This window comes from Amphiura filiformis, chromosome 2, assembly GCF_039555335.1.
Source record: "Amphiura filiformis chromosome 2, Afil_fr2py, whole genome shotgun sequence".
In the NCBI taxonomy this organism is placed as follows: Eukaryota; Metazoa; Echinodermata; class Ophiuroidea; order Amphilepidida; family Amphiuridae; genus Amphiura; species Amphiura filiformis.
In genome coordinates this window covers 47,263,235-47,275,625 of record NC_092629.1, presented here as the reverse complement: position 1 = coordinate 47,275,625, position 12,391 = coordinate 47,263,235, and the positions used below count along the sequence as shown (strand labels likewise).

Here is a 12,391-nt window from a genome sequence, read left to right as displayed (position 1 = left end):
TTTAATCGACAATAATATTTTAATCAAGATTATGCAGCAAATGAAAATCGCTAGATAGATTTTCTCGAAATGCGTATTTTGCAAATACGTCAGTTTGTGATACGGCCGACGATATACAGTAAGCCAAAAAATTAAGGTACCAGTTATGATCACCTCCTGTATATCCTAAACAAAGACAGATATGTCATAATTGGAACCAGCAGCCAATATCTACATCTTCTAGCTCGAATTTAAGACATCATTCGTTGAAATTGTTCGAGAAATAAAGACACGGCGATCCAAAAACCCAAGGACAATGCCAATTTACAAGTTGCACTTTGCTCCATTGAATGTCCTATTGATTTGTACATAAAGCGTTTGTGAACAAGAGGACTAGCGCCGTGCTTCCGTTGATTAGAAGACAAAAGTGCAACTTTTGATTTTGTTTCTTTATTAGGTTTTAGAACACTGTTTCTTTAGTTCTCAACCAATTTCAAAAAAATAAGGTCTTAAATCAGAGCTAAAGAGTACAGGCATCGGCTGCTTGTTTTAATTTTAACATATGTGACGTGTCATGTCAAAAGGAGACACTTTTGGGCAGGATCGTAAATGGAGAAATAGCCAAAAATCTGCGTGAGGGCGATTTTTTCACAATTTGGGTTTGTTGCGAATTTGTGATGTTATTAATGTTCAAAATATTGTCTGATAGTTTCAGACCAGCATATACCTGGCATCTTGTATTTTTTGAGAAATATGTCAAGGTAATTCCTACTCTCAACATTGTCAATAATATTTTTAAAGGCCAATATCTCAATTTCCAATTTTATAGTACCATAACTTACGAACTCAATATCTTGACTTAGGAATATCCGATTTCATTGGGCAAAACGGCGTTGTGGAACAAAATATCTCTATATTTAAGATATGTAAAAACATCAAAATTGATAACCTGCCCAAAAGTGTCTCCTTTTGACATGACACGTCACATATTTGTCTTTATTTAGGATATACAGGGGTGAACACAACTGGTACCTTAATTCTTTGGCTTGCTGTACTGTACACATTATAAAATTATAGCTCCGGACAAATAGGACATTCTTTCCCTAAAACCTCATTTTGTATATTTAGCATAAAAAATAATGTTTGAAGGAGATCAAGTCCTATCTGCAGGTGTTGTACTTATAGATGTGAGTACAATATAGAATGCAGAATGAACTAAATCTATGGGGCAGCTATAGCAGTTAGGACCTTGTCCAAAAGAAACCCACAAATTTTAATAGAAAATGATGTTGGCCACAATATTTTCAACCACTTTCATAAGACATAAGTCTAAAAAAAAGGGAAGGTTTTATTTCAAACTCTAATGGTGACCCGCAGGTCAAATTGCTAGAATTGTACACACCTAAACAGACACAATGCAATTTTGCAGGCAGCAGCTTAATCAGCGCCAATATTGCAACATTGAAACAAACAACTATGCAAACATCCAATCCAACCCAACCCCATCCCCCCGTAGGCAATGAGGATAAAGTGCCTTGCCCAAGGACACAACACGTTGGCACGAGCGGGGCTCAAACTCGCAACCTATGGATTATGAGGCGGGCGCCTTATCCACTCGGCCACACATGCTCCCACAGCATGATTCAGTCTAGCATGATTCAGTGAAGCAAAATAGTATATTCCAATTGAAATCCATACACCAATGTGGTCGTATAGGCTATAATTATGGAAGATATAATCTAACTGTGATCAGTCACACAAGGATTTTGAATTTCAAAAGGAGTCACCCAGCTAAGCTTTCATGTAGATTTGGTCGTTTGACAAAGATATTTTTCAATTTGTATTTGCCCCCCCCTCCCTGAAGAGCGACACATCCCCGTATACCTATGAGTAGTAAGTAGGAGGGGGTATCAAAAAGTTCTAAGCCTCAACAAGAAGGCTTGTTCGTAGACTCATGGTTCCAACATATTTTTCAACATAGTCCCCCTTGTCCGCAAAGCACTTTGTCCAACAGTGTTCCAGCATTCTGAAGCGCTCGTGGAAGAAAGCTTCATCTTGGACCTCCAAGTAGGACTCCAAGGCCAGCCTCGATGACATCATTATCTGACAGGCTCATGATGGCGTTCACAAATTTCGGATTTGAGTTTTGGAAACAGATAGAAGTCAGATCTGGTGAATAAGTTGGGTGGGGCAACAATTCAAAGCCACACCTAACAGCTTCAGCCACTGCAACTTGCGCTCTATGGACAGGGGCATTGTCCTGCAGCAGAAGAAACCCAGCCTGCAACTTAGATGCGTTTTTCTTTAATAGCTTCTTTTAGCTGCTGCAGTTCTGATGCGTAGTACTCTCCAGTGATGGTTTCACCTGTTTTGAATGTAGTCAATGACACTATCCCAAAAAGCAGAAGCCATGATCTTTCCAGCAGAAACCACTTGCTTGAACTTCCTTGGAGGTGGAGTTCATGATGCTTGCTTTGATTTTTTGGTTCTCAGTGGTTTAAAGTGACGAACCCATGTTTCATCCTGGGTGACAATTCTGGAGTAAAAATTATCTGGATCAGTCTGAAAACGCCCAGAAGTTCCTTCAAAACATTATGCCTGGCAAGATTCTGATCTGGAGTCCGCATTCTCGGCACCCATCTTACGGACAGCTTGCTCATGCCTGAGGTGTCAGTCAAACCACTTTGCACTGTCTGAACCATAACTAATACCCATCTTGTCAGCTATTTGTTGGATGGTCAAGCGCCTGTCCTCCAGCACCATCCGGTGAATGGCATCCACTTGATGTGCTGTTGGAGATCTTGGGCTTCCGGACCTTGGTTCATCTTTCAAACTCTCCCTCCCTCGCTTGAATTCAGCAGCCCATTTCTTTATGGTGGAATAGCTGGGAGAGGTATCACCAAGTGTGCTGACCATGTCTTCATGGATGGAATTGGGTGTCATGCCCTTTTTATGAAGCTATTTAATCACTTGCACTGAACGAGCTTCTTGTTTATCCATTTTTGGATCTTTGCTGAATCTGAAGACTTTCGAAGGACCACACTTGAAAATAATAAAATGGCAGATATATGAATATCCGTGCATAACCTTATAAGACAACATACTTTTTAATTACAATGCAAATTTGGAAATTCTGCTATACCGTACCTTCTAGGTGAGGCTTAGAACTTGTTGATACCCCTTCGTACCACCCCACCCCCGATCTCACTCAGTTTTTGTTTTTGTTTATTTATTTGTTTGTTTATTTCCAATTAATTTTTCAGTGGTAGCACCCCCCCCCCCCCCACACACACACACTTTTTTCTCAGTATCAATGTGGAAAGTGTCATTGAAAGAGCGAAGGCCCCGATTTCATACGTACTGGAGGAGAAATTATTGTAACTCAACAAACGAAAAAAAAAGTTTACCGATATCGCCAAATATGGAATTCCAGTTAAACCAATCAGTAGCTAATTCTTGTATGACGTGCATGATAGGCGACGGGCTTAAAATACCCAAAGAACAAAATGGTGGCTCGCCCATGCTCGCGGTGTTTACATTCATCGTTTTCTTACTTTCTTGGTTCTTGGTTTGCAGAATAGTGCAGAACTTCTTAATTATCTTCTGCTTCTAGCTTCTGACAGCAACAATTAGGTGAGTATATTTGTATGCAATGTGCACATCCGGTTTTATAATGAATTTGTTTTTCTATGTCATCATGTACTTTATCATTTATTTTTTATGCACATATTGCATTGCCTGGCATTGACTTGTTATTGTAATGTTAATATGACCACCGGAGTAAAGTTGTTTTCTTTAAACTTCTGTGGTCCGGGTACGCGCTGGTGAATTGCGATCGCGTAGAAGTGACAAGGTCGTCTACTACGCGCCTCGCCGAAGACCAATCAGCCGGCTTGTTGTCAAGTGCATTGATCAGCCAATCAGCGTGATTGTTTATTGCTTTTGCGTTTACGCTCGTGTACGCGATATGCACAGGTACGACCACGGAAGTTTTTAAAAAACAACTTTAAGGCTAAACACTTGACTTGTCATGCTTGTGCTGAACGTCAAATTGGTCACTTATCGCTCACTGACAATACTGTTCAAAATGTGACATCCCCGCGCCCCGGGCCGAAACGGTCTACTTTTTAGGCGACCTCAATTCCGAAACATTTAGTGATAGTTAAAAATGCGATCCCCAACTATATCCGCATCGCTGTTTTCATACATGAATATGCATATCTCTGACCCCTGTAAGGTCAAAAACGTGGCGTTGATTTCAACCAATCCGATCCACCGATTGTGACCAGCGTTCGAATTGAGAATTTTTTTGAGGTTGTCCGCCGGACAACCTCAAAAAGATGTTTGGTTGTCCGAAAATATTTTTGGTTGTCCGAAATTTATATGAACTTTTTGTGCCGTAAAAAATTAAGTTGCAAGTTTAAAAAACATACACTACCGCCAGTATTCACATGTCACACACTCACCTTGTTGCTATTATAAAATATCAAATATGCCATCAGCATTTTGGGTTGTCCGACGTTCATTCAGTGTTGCCAAAACTTTTCAGCGTCAAGGCGCGGCGCATTGACTCCCCAGGCCGCGGTAAAGGATTCTCAAGTAGCCCGATTTTTTAAGCTTCCAAAAAAGCGCCTAATACCGGATATTTGTGCGGATTTACCCGAATTTAGACCCGGAATTTAGAACACAAAACACCCAATTGGGCGGAAAAGCACTTGACTTTATAACTTACGGTAGTTACTAGGAACATTGAGCCGGGCAACAAAATTCTACAAAATTTCAGAATTCAGTACAAAATAAATTTATTTTATTATTTTGGATGTTGGTTTTTGCAAATACTGATTTTAAGTGAAGAAAATTGATCTTAAATGTCGCGTTAATTGCCGTGGCAGAATCGGTGTGCGAATTGCCATTTTGTTTTTTGTCTCGCCTGATAAGGCAGGAGACTATATAATCACTTTTCCGTGTGTATGTGGGGGTGTGGGGGTGTGTGTGTGTGTGGATGTGACAAATTTGGTTAAAGTTTTGGTTAAAGTTTGCCTTCCGCCTATTTTCTCGGAGACTATGAGTCGCACGTTCCTCAAACTTGGTGGGTGGGTGCATCTTGACCCGAGACAGAACCGGTTTGTATTGGTTAGTGCGTCAAGGTTACTGAGGTCATGTAGGGGTCATCTGAGGTCAAATTAGTAAAAACTGTCGTATGGGCATGAAACTTGGTTGGTACAGTCAACATTTAAAGCCAAATTTTTGGAAGGTCATTTCAAGGTCACCAGGGGTCATCTGAGGTCAAATTAGTAAAAACTGTTGTATGGGCATGAAACTTGGTTGGTACAGTCAACATTTGAAGCCAAATTTTTGGAAGGTCATTTCAAGGTCACCAGGGGTCATCTGAGGTCAAATTAGTAAAAACTGTCGTATGGGCATGAAACTTGGTGGGTACAGTCAACATTTAAAGCCAAATTTTTGGAAGGTCATTTTGGGGTCATCTGAGGTCATCCAGGGGTCAGCTGAGGTCAAATTAGTAAAAACTGTTATACGAGCATTAAACTTGGTGGGTACAGTCAACATTTAAAGCCAAATTTTTGGAAGGTCATTTCAAGGTCACCAGGGGTCATCTGAGGTCAAATTAGTAAAAACTGTTGTACGGGCATGAAACTTGGTGGGTACAGTCAACATTTAAAGCCAAATTTTTGGAAGGTCATTTCGAGGTCACTAGGGGTCATCTGAGGTCAAATGAGTAAAAACTGTTGTCTTGGCATGAAACTTGGTGAGTACGGTCAACATTTAAAGCCCAATTTTTGGAAGGTCATTTCAAGGTCACCAGGGGTCATCTGAGGTCAAATTTAGTACAAACTGTTGTACGGGCATGAAACTTGGTGGGTACAGTCAACATTTAAAGCCCAATTTTTGGAGGGTCATTTCGAGGTCACCAGGGGTCATCTGAGGTCAAATTAGTAAAAACTTGGTCGGGCATGAATCTTGGTGGGTACAGTCAACATTTAAAGCCAAATTTTTGGAACGTCATTTCGAGGTCACCTGGGGTCATCTGAGGTCAAATTAGTAAAAACTGTTGTACGGGCATGAAACTTTGTGGGTACATTCAACATTTAAAGCCAAATTTTTGGAAGGTCATTTCGAGGCCACCAGGGTCATCTGAGGTCAAATTAGTAAAACTTTCAGATAGGCATGAAATTCGGTGGGTACAGTCAACATTTAAAGCCAAATTTTTTGGAAGGTCATTTCAGGGTCACCAGGGTCATCTGAAGTCAAATTAGTAAAACCTGTTGCATGCGCATTAAACTTAATGGGTATACGGTCACCATCAGCCAGATAATCGTGCCCAGCCGATAACCACCAAATTCATTTACCTCTACCAAAAGTAATCGCGAAAGCAGGCGAGACTCGTGGTTCGAGAACCGCCTTGTTTGTTTTTCATGGCCTCTGCGCATGTGCGGCACTACATTTTAATATTCATGTGCGGGTCATCGGCAAAATGGCTGATTTCCAAATCCTCATGACAACTTTTTCCATGATATTTATCCATTTGCATCCGAGTAATGAGGCTAAAAATTAATTAATTTACATATATATCAGTATTATGTGACCATGACAACCCCTCTCTGACATTACAAAATCCACCAGTGGCGCTGGCACGCCTCTCTGGCCGCTTCCCGGCCATGCGTGCTTCGCGCGCACCCCCCTCTAGTTCTATGCTTAACCAGAAACCACTTGAGTTGAAATGCATACAGTGAATCACCTACTGTTTGTGATCTTGACTCCAGACTACTTGAGACTGCCTAAGACACGGTTTCAGATTTGAAGCAGGTTTGACTGCCAAAAATGGCAAAATATAAAGTTTCAAAAAATATTGTTTTAAATATGTTTTCTAGACTGAAATTTTGTGCAGAATTCATTTCTGAAGTCAGAAATGCACAATCTGTCATTGTTTTCCTGATATGAGCATTACAGTAGAGGCATATGCTTTTGACGGAAATAAAAATATGAGATCCATAAGTGACAACATCATCACAACATATTTGAACTCTATTGGCACATTTATAAAGGCTCTGCAAGGCTCACATCATGTTGTAGTGCAAGTCTGACATCTGATTGGTGCACACACATTGAATATAGGTCACATGATTGCGCAATATTACAGGTACTAATTGTTCCCGATTTTCCTCAAAAATGGGGTGGCGAGTCAATTTGATAAAAAAATTAGAACTCAAAAAATATGCATTTTAGCACAAGTTTGATACTATATCCCTGTAGTACTGTATCATGGGAATAACTGATTAGTTTTTCTGAAGTCAGAAATGCAAAATCTGTCATTGTTTTCCTGATATGAGCATTACAGTAGAGGCATATGCTTTTGACGTAAATAAAAATATGAGATCCATAATTGACAACATCATCACAACATATTTGAACTCTATTGGCACACTTATAAAGGCTCTGCAAGGCTCACTTCATGTTGTAGTGCAAGTCTGACATCTCTTTGGTGCACACACATTGAATATAGGTCACATGATTGCGCAATATTACAGGTACTAATTGTTCCGCTTTTTGCTCAAAAATGGGGTGGCGAAATCAATTTGTTAAAAAATTAGAACTCAAAAAATATGCATTTTAGCACAAGTTTGGTACTATATCCCTGTAGTACTGTATCATGGGAATAACTGATTAGTTTTTTAAACATGTCGCCTCTATATTTTTTTTTTTTATGATTTTTCAAATGCCAAATTTTACGTAATTTACAGATTTCACAAATTGTTAAAAAAATTAGAAAAGAAAATTGAGAAGGAATGGAAAAATATTAATGTTATACCCAAGTAGGAACTTATACTGTGCATAACTGATTAGTTTTTCAAGCCTATAGCTCTTGTAGTTTTCTTGTTATCCCGATTTTTATAAATGGCGGGAATTTTTACACACATCAAAATTTTAAGGGGTAGGGGAAACATTTTTACATTTTGCAAGTCTGTCCCTTAGTTAAAATGAACAAAGTTAGGTAGCAAATGAAAGCCAATTAAATACTGCATAGACTGGTAGGTCAACCATCACTGTAGCACCTTCCTATCAAGAGTTATAATTTTTCAAATCAATTTTTTTGCCGAAAACGGCTTATTTTGGCATGTCAATTGTCACGAGGCATGTCATATTTGAATGATTCTGGCGCGCAAATCATTAAGTCAATCACAAGACAAATACCTGAATCCATCAAATAGTACCCTCAGCTGATATGTTAACATTTTAAAGGGCCATATCTATGTATATTGTAGACTCTATGAGTATACAAAGTTGGCATGTGAAAATTTTTGTCACCCAAAAAGTGTGTTTTTCGGGCAAAATCGGCCACAAATCAACATTTTGTAGCAAAACGATGTACGATACACACGTTTTGATAAAAAAATCATGTTCTACAAACAATTTTACCCTAGAAAAGACACCTTAGAAATTTAACATGGCTATTTTCACTCTGGGGTGAATTTTTACACACTTTTGCAGTGAAACCTGCTTCAAATCTGAGACCATGTCCTAATTGGCACCATCAACTTTGACAATAGATCTTCTGAAATTAGTATTGATTTCACCATGGGAACGTTTATCGTGCTCCTTGGCCTGACCTTTGGCCTTGCCCATTCCCTAAATAGGGGTGAGCATTTTGCAAGTTTACAACATGGGCAGGGTTGCCAAACCCGTGATTTAGTAGCCCAATTGGGTGACTTTTGAAGATTTTCCCCGCAACTTTAGACAATTTCCTGTCCCATAGAAATCAGTGGTTAAGAAAAAATTTGGGTGACTTTTCAACATTGGCTCCCGCGACTTCCGATAGTTTCCTGCCCCATAAAACCAATGGTAAATATTAAAATATTTACCAGTGGTCAGGTGGTGGCCGCATTGCATTCTCTAAATTCAGTAAATTTTCATCGTCAACCGTGTAATTGAATGGGATTATTTTGAAATTTTAAAACGCTTGAAATATCACAAACAAATAGGCCTATGTTGATAAATAATATAAATACAAGCTAAAACCGTTGGGGTTCGATAATGAACCCCACAAAACTAACCGAGTATATTGGAAAATGCCATACGGCCAGGCGGTTTCACAAGTTGCCGGCTCGATCATGTCATCCGCCGCCTGCCAGTGGTGGGAAATTCCATGCTGCTATCTATACTAATAAAATAATGAGCTCTGTGTGTCTGTCTGTCTGTCTGTCCGGCTATGCGTTTACGCTTCAACGCATCGTTCGATATTTCAGACATAGATGGGTACCGGGCGTGCGCTGTTTTATTTAATAAAGTAAGGAAAGAACAATGATTATTTTGTAAAATGCGGTGTAAACTTTTTTTTGTCAACATGAACTTGGGGTAGTTGGTGGGGACTTGGCTTTAATTCTGCTTGGGGTGTGTAGCTTAGAGCACCAAACTTTAGGAACTGAGATTTGGGGGAAAACTGAAGTGTAATTTCAACATGTATTTGGGGGGGGGGGGGTCTAGTTATTTGACCAAATTAACTCTGAAGAAATTTACGCTACAAATTGCTAACTTTAAAATGTAAAAATTAAATGTAATAAATAATATTTATTGTATTTTCTTTTACTACAGGTGACTACATGTATTTATAACAAGCCCAAAGGATCTTTCTGGCAGGTCAATATTTAAATTTTTACTAGTGGAGCTGTTGGTGGGAAATTTCATGCAAGTAAGAAAAAGAACGATGATTATTTTGTAAAATGCAGTGTAAAAATATCTTGTCAACATTAACTGGGGGTGGTTGGTGGGGACTCAGCTTTAATTCTGCTAGCGATGTGTAGCTTAGAGCACCAAACTTTAGGAACTGAGATTCAAACTGATTTGCTGGGATTACTGAAGTGTACTTTCAACATGATTGTATTTTGGGGGTCTAGTTATTTGACCAAATTAACTGTGAAGAAAATTTACGCAACAAATTGCTGACTTTAAAATGTAAAAATTAATGTCATAAATAATATGTATTGTATTATTTCTTTTACTACAGGTGACTAAAGATAACAAGCCCAAAGGATCTTTCTGGCAGGTCAATATTAAAATCTTTACCAGTGGAGCTGTTGGTGGGAAATATCACATTGCTATATTAAAGTAAGGAAAAGAATGATATATAAAATGTGGTGTATACATGATTCTGTCAACATTAACTCAGGGGTGGGGATGGGTTAGTGGTGACTCAACTTTAATTCTGCTAGGGGTGTGCGGTGCAGAGAGCCAAACTTTAGGAACTACGAACTGATTTGCGGGGAAACTGAAGTATAATCTCAACATATTTTGGGGGTCTAGTTAACTAAAATTTGACCAAATTAAGCTAAAGAGTGACAATTTTGGAAGTTTTAGTTAAAGTGAAGCTAAAGAACTAGCTAGAGCATGGGCCTTCAGAACTGCCTGAGACCTTGAAAATTGGACCCATGACCTCGGATTTTCTTAAAATTATATTTTACTCAAATGTTTTATGTGATGTGATCAAGCAAAATCAGTCTGAAGTCGGAAATATTGATTTTGAGATATAGCCAAACAAAGGAAGTATTTCATTTTGTTTCTATTGTTTTGGAAACTCTGTAACTGCTCATTATATCTTTTGAACTGGTTGTCCAAATTCAGTGGAGTTTTCTGCAAAATATAGATTTGTTTACAATGTTAACCGTAGAACTACTAGAAATAGTACCCCCCCGCCAAGATTTTGTATCTGCAAGAAAAAACAAATTTGAGGCCCTGCCTAAGCTAATCGTAGATCCATCCTTTGTGTGCATTTTTAGTGATAAAATTTTTACCCCAGCACCTTACCCAGGAGTAGGTCCAGCCATGAAGGATGACCATAGAGGTGGGTTGGTGAGGCCCACCATTGGTTTCTACAGTAAAATGAGTGATTTTTATTTTGCTGTTGTAAAATTATTCCAATAGCTACCAAATTTTTAATTGTAAGTTTGGTTGAAATTGTTATTTCCTTTTATGAGAAAATTGGGTGAAAAACGTATTTGTGTAGTATTTTGAGTCGAGAATCAATTTTGCCTACATGTATACTATTACTTTATGTACATAGCCAGAATTTCTCATATTTCCATGGGTGCCCTAAAATCAAAATTATGACGTCATAGCGACATTATGTAGGGAATGTTTGTACTTATATTGGTATCACTGGATAGAGGAGACCCATTGCTGTATACAATGGTACCAAATATAACGGTATATGACATTTATAATATAAAATTAGGGGATTCCCCTTATGTAGTCTATGTTACAAAATATGACTCAGTAGTTCTAGGGTTGATAATCTATTTTGCTCATAATCTTTGCAGGTCACTGGAAGTTACATCAACAAGTATATTTAATAAGGACCCATTTTTACAGACATTAATTCAGGTCAGTATTAACCCCATGAGAACTACCTGCCGATTGGCCAAAAAGAAGTTTTCATTATCAATTGGACCAATCAGCAACATTGTTAGAATAATTTCACCACACAAAAAATGGGGGTGAATTATTTGCAAAGCTCCATTCTGATTGGTGATTAAAATGAAGATATCATGTAATTGACCACCAAAGGCAATGTTAGATCGGCAGGTAGTGCTCAGGGGTTAACTGAATAGATACTTAATTGCTGATGAGGTGCAGGGGTAGTGCTAGAAAAAAACACTCCTGGGTCCGCAGGAATCCCAGAACTTGCAGAAAATTAAAAAGGGGGTCCGTAGTAGAGTTTGGCGAGTCAGAATTGCACAAATGCAGCATAAATAGTATGTCTGCTGTAGCGCTAGATTATAAAACTGGGAGTCTGCAGGAACCCCTGAACTTGCAAAAAATAGGGGGTCCGAACTGTATTTTGGTGAGTCAGAGACCCTCAAATGCAGCCTAGTGCTACCCCTGAATTATTGAGGTGTGTGGGCAGGTAGGAATGGAACTTGAGAAATTCATTGTTTATTTTGTCAACTTGAAGTTCTTCTTATCATGTCCACACGGCCAGAGCTTGTTACAAGTCCTCGGGCTTGGCCTGGGGGGGGGGGGGAGTTGCGTCCCAAATTTAGAATAGCCCAATAGTACTAAATTTATCAATTTTTCTATTTTCAATCACTTTGAACATCAGCAATATCAGCAACTTGGCTAATAAACATATAGGGTGTTTCTGTTGAATCCCTTGCATTTTACCGATGCAAATGTTCACCGTCAAATAGCGGCGAAAGGTGGATAATGGCCAAATTCCATTGCACATTGTTTACCAGTAAATACTCCATGAACAGGTCAATTGACATGCCTCGAAAAAGACAAAGTTTGCTGGCGAGAGGTCGCTTACTGGGGCCAATCGCAAAGGTCGCTTACTGGGGCCAATAGCAAAGCATTGTGGATTTTAGTATTATAGTATTTTCTTAGTTGTTTGGCTGATAGC

General features: G+C 38.9%; 1 long non-coding RNA gene across 1 annotated transcript; it reads left to right on the top strand.

Moving 5' to 3' along the window:
* The first annotated feature begins 3,501 nt into the window (after positions 1-3,501).
* LOC140136115 (uncharacterized) lies at positions 3,502-11,377 on the top strand. The gene is made up of 4 exons (XR_011856614.1): positions 3,502-3,612; positions 9,589-9,685; positions 10,001-10,101; positions 11,310-11,377. It is a non-coding gene; the product is annotated as an uncharacterized lncRNA (long non-coding RNA).
* Positions 11,378-12,391: the final 1,014 nt, after the last annotated feature.